Source organism: Triticum dicoccoides, chromosome 5B, assembly GCF_002162155.2.
Source record: "Triticum dicoccoides isolate Atlit2015 ecotype Zavitan chromosome 5B, WEW_v2.0, whole genome shotgun sequence".
NCBI classification, from domain to species: domain Eukaryota; kingdom Viridiplantae; phylum Streptophyta; class Magnoliopsida; order Poales; family Poaceae; genus Triticum; species Triticum dicoccoides.
Window position 1 is genome coordinate 417,066,777 of NC_041389.1, and position 12,285 is coordinate 417,079,061.

General features: G+C 41.0%; 1 long non-coding RNA gene across 1 annotated transcript; it reads left to right on the plus strand.

Annotated features, from left to right (window-relative positions):
• The first annotated feature begins 1,838 nt into the window (after positions 1-1,838).
• Positions 1,839-2,475, plus strand: LOC119306917. Its single transcript, XR_005149077.1, has 3 exons — positions 1,839-1,967; positions 2,106-2,131; positions 2,214-2,475. It is a non-coding gene; the product is annotated as an uncharacterized LOC119306917 (long non-coding RNA).
• The last annotated feature ends 9,810 nt before the right edge of the window (positions 2,476-12,285 follow it).

A 12,285-nucleotide genomic window follows, 5' to 3' on the forward strand; every position in this document is an offset into this window, starting at 1 on the left:
GATGGCAATGGGTAGGGTATGGGGCGGGTAGAGCATTACCATACTCATACCCGTGTAGTCAATGGGTACAAAATTATACCCATACCCGTACCCATGGGTATGAAACTTTACCCATACCCATACCCGATGGGTTTCCATACCCATTGGGTAGATCAAGCAGTACACAAGTTATTCACAATTTTACATTAATCTATAGCACATTTCACAAAAAACATTGATCTCAACTCAATAACAGATAGACGAGTACCTGCTCAACTAAAATTGACAATTGGTGACAACTTTAACAAAGGTTCACAAACTCAGAAACCAAATTTAACACAGGTACTCTTGTGAATTATGGGTAAGTTTCACATGTCAGTATGCACGGGTAGGGTATGGTTATATCCATGGGTAAAAGGCTATACCCGTGCCCTACCCATGACTTGAGGGGTAGGGTATGGGTACTACCCATGGGTATAAAATTATGCCCATACCCTGCCCATGCGGGTACGGTATCCGCGGGTACCCATACCCATGGGTAAAATTGCCATCCTTAGCCGGCACCGGCGTGGGATGGAAGCGGCTGCCACCGAGAGAAGCTCCGGCCTCCCCTCCTCACCCTCCCCTGTCTGCTCTCATCCACCGGGACAAGCCGAGAAGCGGAGTGAGGGTCGGAGGCTGATGAGGGACGAGCGGCGCACGCGAGAGGCAACCCTACCTATCTACCTAAATGGACTCGGAGCTCGGCCACGCCGGTACCCTCCCTCCCTCCTGGGATTCATCAATTGGGTCGAATCGCTCTGCGCCGGGTTTAGTGGCTGATTGATTAATTTACCGGTTCTTGCATGCGCAGATCGGGCAGGGATGGACGAGCTGGACATGGTCGGCGATGATAGCGCGGCGAAGCCCGATTTTGCCTGCCCGTACTGCTATGAGGACCACGACATCGCCTCCCTCATCGCGCAACTCGAGGAGGAGCACCCCTTCGAGCCCCACGCCGCCCCTCCAGCACCTCTGCCTCACCCAACTATCTAGAGGTAATTAGTTTGATCTGCTTTGGGTGAAGATGCCCTCTAACATGTGGCTTCTTAGTTGGACACGTTTATGTTCATGCATGATGCTCTTGTGGTGTTTATTGATTATCAATAGATATGAGAAATTATTTTTTTGCTTAAAAGTTTAATTATGCGTTTTTTTTTTGCATTTAAGTTCCTAGAAAAAAATGGTGAGTTCAACTTAGAGTTGTAGCAGTCCATGTTTTCTAATAATAGGAACGTCCATGTATTAGGACTCAGGTTTGTAAACAGTCATCCATACCATAGGTACGTATGTTAATGCAGAAGCACCACTATTGAATTAAATGTAGTAACTGTGTCAATATGAACATTTTAGCAAGTTCATGCATTAACCTTAGGGTCCATCAATGAAACAAAGCTAATCATATGAATTGAAGTAGCTACTAAAATAAAATGGAAAGAACAAAGAGAAAATTGATGGTTATCTATATGAAAAGTCAGAGAATGGGATAGGAGAGGTGGTTCTTCCCAACAGGAAAAAGAGTGGAGTATAGTACTGTTATCCTGCCTTTTCTACTACAATCCCAGTTAGCATTATAATGTGACATCTAAAATCATATTATCGATTCAATTATGATTCAAGCGACATGAACAATTATCCATGAAATTCACTTCTAAACCCTGGTTTTATTTAGTTCTAACTTCAGGATAGGCATTTATTGTATTATATTGCCAGACTTCCAAAATTCTACTATTTCCAGTGTTTAACAACATTGTTTTTGTCATGGGAAAACAATAGATGGATAAATGTCTCAAATCATAGCCCCACGCCCTCTTCTTCCCCTCCGCGCCATCCTGCCTCCCCTCTCGCGCCGCCGCCTTCTCTCCTGGCACGTTCTTCTAGGCCTATTCCCCGGCGCTCGAGGTGCAGCAGCGGCGGTGCCGCTCCTCCTCTCGGGCATGGCGCTACAGGTTAGGGCAGATGTCATACAGTCAGATGCCTCTGTTAGGGCTCATTCGGTTTGAAGGAAATCAAAACGTAAGAATTATGAAGAAAGTTTATGTTCTGTGATATGTGACGTGAACTTCCTTTTCTCTGGAATCCTGCAGGATCTGGTGGCCTCTGCCTCCCCACTGTATGCCACCACATCTCCTTCCTGTTTTATATTTTCAGTTTTTACATGTTGAGCTATAGGTTGGTTTGATCTCTTCTGTCAGGCAGGTGTGAGGTTGGGCATTTTGGCAATGGCAGCTACGGTTTCAGGAAAGGACGCCCATGCCATGTGCAATGACAACAACATCACATCTCCTTCCTGTTTTATATTTTCAGTTTTTACATGTTGAGCTATAGGTTGGTTTGATCTCCTCTGTCAGGCAGGTGTGAGGTTGGGCATTTTGGCAATGGCAGCCACGGTTTCAGCAAAGGATGCCCATACAATGTGCAACGACAGCAACATCATCACAGGGATAGGCCATCGGCATGACACAGGTGCATCTCAGCTCCTTATGAGTATCATATCATCTTGAGTTCTTGATGCCTTTGTTTATCTTACTTAATCTTGAGAACTGTTGTGCATTAGTGTGTATTCTGCTCTAGGTTGTGCAAGAGAAGTGGTTGATGCACTCTTCTTCTTTGTACAGCTTGTGTAAATGTTTTGTTTTCCATATATCCCATTCAGCAAATAAAAGTTGTCTTTATTTTGCATTTGCTTAGCTCTCTAAAGTTTTGTTACTGCTGCAGGAGAGACGTGAGGGTTAGTTGCATTCGTGTTGCTCCATTGCTTGAGATGGATCCATTTTGTTAAGGTATGTTCCTGCCCTTCTGTCCCACAACGTTCGTTTTTCCTTTCAAATTTGTAACTCATAGTCGTTCTTGTCTTTGCGTGTCAGATTGTATGTCTGGATTGTCGAGCAGATTACTGGCACATAGGATGTACAACTATACTCTTACTGATTATACATAAGAAATTGAGAAAGGTTCACTAAAGATTCAGGGCGCGAGGGCGATTGACGCAGCTGAATTGTTGAAATTACCCTCCTACGGAATATTGACTACTTGAGAGTTCCTTCCCTTGTTTCTAATCAATCTACATAGATACTTCTTTATTAGGCTTTTGTGCACCATCAGAGTAAATCGTTGGCTGCTCTGTTTCCCCTTGATGTCGGTTTCATTTATATATGTCATTCACTTAGCTATTAGCAGCATGCATGGCCTTTGTATTTTATTTCTATTTGACTTGCGACCATTCTCCTTATTGCTTTTCACCATTTATAGGTGCCGTGCTAGAAATAGAATGTCTTTGTATTTGTGTCACAACAAGCATGGCCGACCTCTGTATTTTTATTAAGGTTGGCATTGTTACACATCTCACTGATTGTGCTATCCTGTAAGAAAATGAGGTGTAAGCACATATCTTGGCTACACCAGCAAGGTTTTAAGATATGTGCTGGAAGAGACATCGAAAGCTTTGGCTTGTTTGTTTCTCACCCAGCTTGTTTGTTTTCTATAGTATACTGTTCTTGTATCAGTTCCATTATTTCTTATAGGGCCTACAGATCTGCACCAACTTTTACCTTGTTGTCTTGTTATGTGCTGATTAGAAGCTCTATGTGACGTGAATAACACAAGTCAAGGTCACTTCAAGGTTCCCTTGGTGAAACATGCACTCTGCTACACTTGTGAGTTCTTTTTTCCCTTTTTCTGAACAACCATGAGCTCGGCTGTAAAATTGCAAGGTAATCTGGTAAGAGAGATATAGTTGTAGTTATGTATGCATCTAAAATGGGCAAATCACATGGGAAACATTCTTAGATCTGTGTGGTGTAAAACCTGCAGGGTTTTTCTTGACGACTACTTTAATGTGCTTTGTCTGTTGGTTCTTGTTCAATTAGGTGTATTCCTTTTCTCAGATGGTGTATTCTCCATGCTAGGTTGTCCTTCCTATGCTAATTCATATGCTCTTAGTGCTAAAAATGTTCTCTTCCTTGGTTATGTACCCTTCTATAGGGTACTAAGAGATTTTATGCTCTTTTTCTAAGCATGTTCATGTCAGAGCAATGGGCTATATGTAGATTGTTTATTCTTGGCTTATGTATGGTTTCCTGTGTGTATGATCATACATGAGAAGAAACCTTCTTGGGTATATACTTTATTTAGTTTTTTTAATTGCTCAGTGCTCATTGATCTTTATTTATGCTTCACTCTTTTTTTCCTAGAGCATTGTGAATTTGATTTTTGGGTTTGGTCACTAGGAAGAACATTATTCTTTTGTAGGTTGGTGGTAATGGACACTATCGTTATTGTTAATTCAGGGCGTTGTGTTGATTTCATTGGTGTGGATTTTGTTCCCATTGAGGTCGTACAAGTTGGCGTCGTTACTAATTTTCTTGATGCACATGAGGTTCTGCCACCAGCTGGATGAGGTTGGGTACCTACGGGAGACCGCATCAAATCTGAAGGTACATTCCCGGCCAGTTCCAGAGCTTTGACCAAATGTTACTAGGAAGGATGGTTCATGGTTCCGCCGTCAGTTTTTTTACACCTTCCAGCATCAGTTTTTGTGCACAACTGTAGCCATCGCCTAATCTAACATTTTTCTGTTGTTTGCTCGAGGCGCAGTGGTATACATTTATTGGCACGTCAGTTCCTCGGGTGGATCCTCACCAGATCAAGCCGCCATACACCCTTCCAAGTAAACCTTGACCAACAACACGATATTATTTCAGTTTCGAATTCATGTTTTTCCTAGAGATGTAGCCAATAATAAAAGTTTTACTTCTGAACAGAGGTAGCAGCATAATTATTGTTCATGACTGAAATCGATATTTGTTTCATTGCTAACAAGAGATCGATCGTCTCGTGCAGATGCCTACCCTGTTGATCTATTAATGGCATTTGCAGAAGTATCCAGTTCATTCTAGCTAATTCAAGTTAGTTTGAGTGCACATAGATAGCAATGGTAGTGGACAGACAATGTAAAATGCACTTGTGTTAATTCGGTGAGGATTAGACATCAACCTGATGGTACTTCATTTTTGCTTTTATAGCCTGATCTGGCAAATGAAGTTTCTTCTCTAGTCAAGCTATCAGTCCTTGTTACGTGCATGTTTCTTAATTAACACCTAAATAATCCATTCACACATGGCCATACATGTTGATCTGCTTTTTTCTTGGTGCCTAAGAGATAGTACACGCGTGCATTATCCTGTACTGTTTGAACACATTGAGAGGCCTATTAATCTCAAATTTTTACATCATTTGCTTTTAGCTAACTATCATACGTACCCTAACTAAAACATAAGAGTCCCAGTTTGTACATTTGAAATGCACATTCAGTTAGTACCACCATTGTTTATCAACAAATTTTTTTTGGCACAGAAAATGTAAATCACACACTATAAAGCTTTCAACACTTGCTTACAGTGTATTTCTCTCTGCCATCAGTTCGCCGTGATGGAAAAAGTTTGGATTCCAACAAAAGTGGTTCTGGATGCTACGATGCAAAAGTTTCCTTCCAAACACAATTTGCTCAACTGACAAGGCAAGGACCATTGGTCTCGAGGCAACCATTGTGTTCTACCCATCTGAGTACCAACTAAACAATGAGCTTGCAAATAAATCAATATTCATCTATGACTAATGGCACATGTAGCGATGTCTCTTCCATGATTGCATATCTTAGTCATAGTAACTTGAATGACCAGAGGTATCGATATAAGACATCTCTGCCTATGTACCTTGCTTTTTAAAAGCAATGTAAATAAGCTACCATGAATTGATCTCTTACGTTTGTTTTGACCTATAAAGCTACCACCCATTGTAATATATAAAGCTATGTATGAACTACTTAAATATATATTTTCTTATGATTCAAGGATTTTATGACCGGTCTCTAAATATCCTTACTTGCGTTGTTTCCCTCTCGCCCTTTGCGCCATTGGCGCAACGGGTCATCTAGTTGATAGAAAAACACATAGTTATGACAATATCCAAGGCAATGATCATGTATATAGGAATCACATCCGAGACAAGTAGACCATCTCCCGCCTGCATCTACTACTATTACTCCACACATTGACCGCTATCCAACATGCATATAGAGTATTAAGTTCATAAAGAACGGAGTAACGCCTTAAGCAAGATGACATGATGTAGACAAAGTAACCCAATCAATATGAATAAACCCCATCGTTTCATCCTTTATGAAAGCAATACAAATACGTGTCATGTCTCTTTTTCTCACTGGGATTGGTCACCGCAAGATCGAACCCATGACAAAGCACCTCTCCCATTGCAAGATAAATCAATCTAGTTGGCCAAACCAATTGGATAGATCAGAGAGAAATACAAAGTTATAACAATCATGCATAAAAGAGTTCAGAGAAGACTCAAATAATATTCATGGATAATCTGATCATAAATCCACAATTCATCGGATGCCAGCAAACATACCGCAAAAGAAGATTACATCAAATAGATCTCCAAGAACATCGAGAACATTGTATTGAAGATCAAAGAGAGAGAGAAGAAGCCATCTAGCTCCTAGCTATGGACCCGTAGGTTTGTGGTAAACTACTCACACATCATTGGAAGGGTAGCAAGGTTGATCTAGAGGCCCTCCATGATTGATTCCCCCTCTGGCAGAGTGCCAGAAAAGGCCTCCAGATGGGATCTCACAAGAACAGAAGCTTGCATCGGCGGAAAAAGTATTTTCGGTGGCTCTATGTAGGTTTCCCGATTATAGAGAATTTAAAAGTTGGAATTAGGTCAAATGGAGGAACGAGGGGCCCACACTCCACATGGGCACGCCTACCCCTTGGCATGTGCCTTGTGGCCTCCCCGCGAAGCTTCTAGGGTCTCTTATGTATAGAAAAAAATCGTCAAAAAGTTTCGTGGCATTTGGACTTTGTTTAGTACTGATTTCCTAAAAAACCAAAAACAGGCAAAAAATAGCAACTGACACTTGGCACTAAGTTAATAGGTTAGTCCCAAAAAATGATATACTATTGCATATAATTGCGTATAAAATATCCAAGTTGATACTATAATAGCATGGAACAATATAAAATTATAAATATGTTGGAGATGTATCAAGCATCACCAAGCTTAATTCCTGCTCATCCTTGAGTAGGTAAATGATAAAAACAGAATTTTTGATGTGGAATGCTACCTAACATGTTCATCATGTAATCTTTCTTTTATGGCATGAATATTTATATTCGAATGATTCAAAGTAACAGTCTATAATTTGATATAAAGACATCAATACTTAGGCATACCAACAAACAATCATGCATTTTGAAATATCAATAATGTTATCCCTACAAAATCATATAGACTTGTCATGATCCATCTTCTTAACACAAAATATAAATCATGCACTACTCCGGTGTTAGCCAAGCAATTGGTTCATACTTCTTAACGCGCTTGAGATTTTTCAACCCTCACGCAATACATGAACGTAAGCCATGGATATAGCACAATGGGTGGAATAGAATACGAAGGTAGAGATTAATATGGAGAAGACAAAAAAGGAGAAAGTCTCACATCGCCGAAGCTAATCAACAGGCTATGGAGATGTCCATCAATTGATGTCAATGCAAGGAGTAGGGATTTCCATGCAACGGATGCACTAAGAGCTATAAGTGTATGAAAGCTCAAAAAGAAAACTAAGTGGGTGTGCATCCAATTTGCTTGCTCATGAAGACCTCGGGCATTTGAGGAAGCCCATCATTGGAATATACAAGCCAAGTTCTATAATGAAAAATTCCCACTAGTTATATGAAAGTGAAAGCATAGGAGAATCTCTATATGAAAAACATGGTGCTACTTTGAAGCACAAGTGTGAAAAGGATAGTAACATTGCCCCTTCTCTCTTTTTCCCTTTATTATTTCTTTTTCCCTTTATTTTTATTTTTTGTTGTACTCTTTTGGCCTTTTTATGGGCTCCTTTTGGCATATTTATTTATTTATTTATTTCTTCACTTGGACAATGATCTAATAATGTATAATGATGATCATCACACTTCTATTTACTTACAACTCAAAATTACAACTCGATACTCAAAAAATAATATGACTCTATATGAATGCCTCTGGCGGTGTACCAGGATGTGCAATGATCTAGCGTAACATGTATAAAAAATAATGAACGGTGGCTGAGCCACAAATACTATGTCAGCTATATGATCATGCTAAGCAATATGACAATGATGATGTGTGTCATAGAAACGGAACGGTGGAAGTTGCATGGCAATATATCTCGGAATGGCTATGAAAATGCCATAATAGGTAGGTATGGTGGCTATTTCGAGGAAGTTATAAAGAGGTTTATTTGTGATAGAGCGTATCATATCATAGAGTTTGGATGCACCGGCAAAGTTTGCACCACATCTCGAGGTGAGAAAGGGCAATGAACGGTACCGAAGAGGCTAGAAAATCGCGGAAAGGTGAGAGTGCATGTAATCCATGGACTCACATTAGTCATGAAGAACTCACATACCTGTTGCAAAAGTTTATTATCCCTTGAAGCAAAGTACTACTACCCATGCTCCTAGGGGCGAGGTTGGTAGGAGTTAACCATCGCCCGCCCCGACCTTCACGCAAAGGAAGACAGTCAATAATAAATCATGCTCCAACTTCTTAGCATAACAAGAGACTTCACGTGCATGCTTCGGGAATCACAAACCTTAACACCAATATTCTTACTAAACCACAATCATTCACCAGGACCTCTCACATATAACCATCTTTATATCGCAAAACTGTTGCAAGGAATCAAACTTATCATATCCAGTTATCTACATGAAAGTTTTTATTATATCCCTCTTGAATACCTACCATATTAGTACCAATTTCATAACTTCTGCATATTCCCATTACTATTATCAACTCTCAAAATTATATAAATCAAGCATGAGAGTGCAACTATTTCTTTCAAATATAACCACTGCCGTGCTCTAAAAGATATAAGTGAAGTACTAGAGCAACTGCCTAGCTCAAAAGATATAAGTGAATCAAAAAGAGTATATGAAAGTGCAACTAATCCTTGGGTGGTTTTGGTAATTCTTAACAACATATAGTTCATTGAACTAATGCTCTTTCAAGATCATCATTTGAGAAAGTTCAGTGATTGGCATGGCATGGACTAGAGATGTGGACCCCTCAAAATGCTAAGGACACATATTGGGAACAAGCTCAAGACTCTACCTTTTTCATTTAACTGATCCAAGATCACATTGAGTCAATAGGAAAGCCAATACTATTAAAAGGGGATGAGGTGCTACTTAATGGCTTACTTGCTCAAAATGCTTAGTGATATTCTCCAAAACTCTCAACCACTTTCTCATTTCCACATATGTCCTAAACCTAAAAGTCAATTCGGCCCCATCGATTTGATCTATCCGACGCCACGGATTTTCATTTGACATAGCCACTGCCACAAACCCTAGTCACTTCGGTCTCACCGAGATGGGATTGCAAACACACTGTTTCCTTTTTGTAACATTTCGATCCAACCGAGATGAGCGAATCGGTCCCACCAAGTCTGCAATGCAAATTCACCATTTCCTCTTCGTAACACTTCGGTCCCACCAAAGTGAAAGGATTGGTCCCATCGAGTTTGCCTAACCAACTCTCTATGTGCCTTTTGCTAAAATCGGTCCCACCAAGTTTATGCGATTGGTCACACCGAGATTACGTTATGCCCTAACCCTAACATATCGGTCCCACCGAGATGACTGTGTCGGTCCCACCGAAAAGCCTAACATTCATATTTAGACATGAATCGGTCTGACCGAGTTTTACGAATCGGTTTCACCGAGTTTGGGAATCTGTGTGTAACGGTTAGATTTTGTGTGGAGGCTATATATACCCTCCACCCATTCTTCATTCGTGAGGAGAGCCATCAGAACGTGCCTACACTTCCAACATTCATTTTCTGAGAGAGAACCACCTACTCATGTGTTGAGACCAAGATATTCCAATCCAACCACAAGAATCCTAATCTCTAGACTTCCCCAAGTTGCTTTCCACTCAAATCATCTTTCCACCATAGCCAAATATGTGTGAGAGAGTTGAGTGTTGGGGAGACTATCATTTGAAGCACAAGAGCAAGGAGTTCATCATCAACACACGATCTATTACCTTTTGGAGAGTGGTGTCTCCTAGATTGGTTAGGTGTCACTTGGGAGCCTCCGTCAAGATTGTGGAGTTGAATCAAGGAGTTTGTAAGGGCAAGGAGATCTCCTAGCTACTTCGTGAAGATCTACCCTAGTGAGGCAAGTCCTTCGTGGGCGATGTCCATGGTGGGATAGACAAGGTTGCTTCTTCGTGGACCCTTTGTGGATGGAGCCCTCCATGGACTCGCGCAACCGTTACCCTTCGTGGGTTGAAGTCTCCATCAACGTGGATGTACGATAGCACCACCTATCGGAACCACGCCAAAAATCTCTGTGTCAACATTGCATTTGCTCCCTCCAAACTCCTCCCATTTACTTTCTTGCGAGTTGCATGCTTTACTTTCCGCTGCTCATATACTCTTTGCATGCTTGCTTGAATTGTATTAAGATTGCTCGACTTCTGCTAAGTTGCTAAAATCTGCCAAGAACTAAAATTGGGAAAAGGTTAAGTTTTTATTTGGCCAAGTAGTCTAATCACCCCCTCTCTAGACATACTTTCGATCCTACAAGTGGTATCAGAGCTTTGGTCTCCATTTGCCTTGATTTCCATAGCTTTGGTGATCACAGCCTTGGTTTCATAACCTAGGAGAGTATGACATCTAGCGAGGGAAATTACCATTGTAGAGGTCCTTACTTTGATGGTACTAATTTTGCTAGTTGGAAACATAAAATGAAAATGCATATTCTTGGACATAACCCCGCCGTTTGGTCTATTGTGTGTATTGGTTTGCAAGGTGAATTCTTCCATGGGAGAGAACCAAACCGTGAAGCTAATGCAGAAGAATTGAATATGTTGCAATACAATGCTCAAGCTTGTGATATCCTCTTCAACGGATTGTGCCCCGAAGAATTCAACAAAATCAGTCGTCTTGAGAATGCAAAGGAATTTTGGGATACTTTGATTGATATGCATGAAGGTACCGACTCCGTCAAGGAATCCATGTTGGATGTGCTTCAAAGTCAACTTGACAAGTTCAAAATGAAGGATGGTGAAGGTGTCGTTGAAATGTACTCTAGGCTTGCTCTCATCACAAATGAGATTGCCGACTTAGGAAGTGAAGATGTTGATGCTGATGAACTAGGGTTTGAGAGGAGTTGCTGCTGTTGAAGATGTTGATGAAGATAGCCCTCCCCAAGATGGGAGAGTTGTTGGTGATGATGATGACAATGATTTCCCCCTCCGGGAGGGAATTTCCCCGGCGGAATCGCTCCGCCGGAGGGCAAAAGTGCTCCTGCCCAAGTTCCACCTTGAGACGGCGGCGCTTCGTCTCGAAAGTCCTCACCTTATTTTTTCTAGGTCAAAATGACTTATATACAAGAAGACGGGCATCGGAGGTGGGCCGAGGGGGGGGGGCAACACCCACCAGGGTGCGCCTAGGCTTCCTGGCACGCCCAGGTGGGTTGTGCCCACCTGGTGGCTCTCCTCTGGTACCTATTTGCTCCAATATTCCTTAAATATTCCATAAAAAATCCTCGGGGAGTTTCAGCTCATTTGGAGATGTGCAGAATAGGTAGCTTGATGTAGCTTTTTCAGGTCCAGATTTCCAGCTGTCAGAACTCTCCCCCTTGGTGCATACCTTGCATATTATGAGAGAAAAAGCATTAGAATTACTCCAAAAAGCATTATTATGCAATAAAATAACATAAATAACAGTAGTAAAACATGATGCAAAATGGACGTATCAACTCCCCCAAGCTTAGACCTCGCTTGTCCTCAAGCAAAAACCGAAATCGAAAAACATGTCCACATGCTTAGAGAGAGAGAGAGAGAGAGAGAGAGAGAGAGAGAGAGAGAGAGAGAGAGAGAGAGATAGAGGTGTTGTTAAAAACAAAAATACGGACATAGCAGCATCATGTAACTTAACAACAACAAACTTTAACATAAAGCTTTTATCATAAAACTTTTATCATAGATTTCTCATGAACAAGTGACAATTCATCACAACATCAAAGTATGAAGCATAAACTCTATTGGAGAACAACAAACTATGTTCTCAGTCAACTTTGCAACTACAATTCATCATCTTTTCAGGAAGGGTCACGTATCGGAGCCTTTAGGCAAGTCCACATACTCAACATCATTTACTCTTCTATGATTGCTAACACTCAC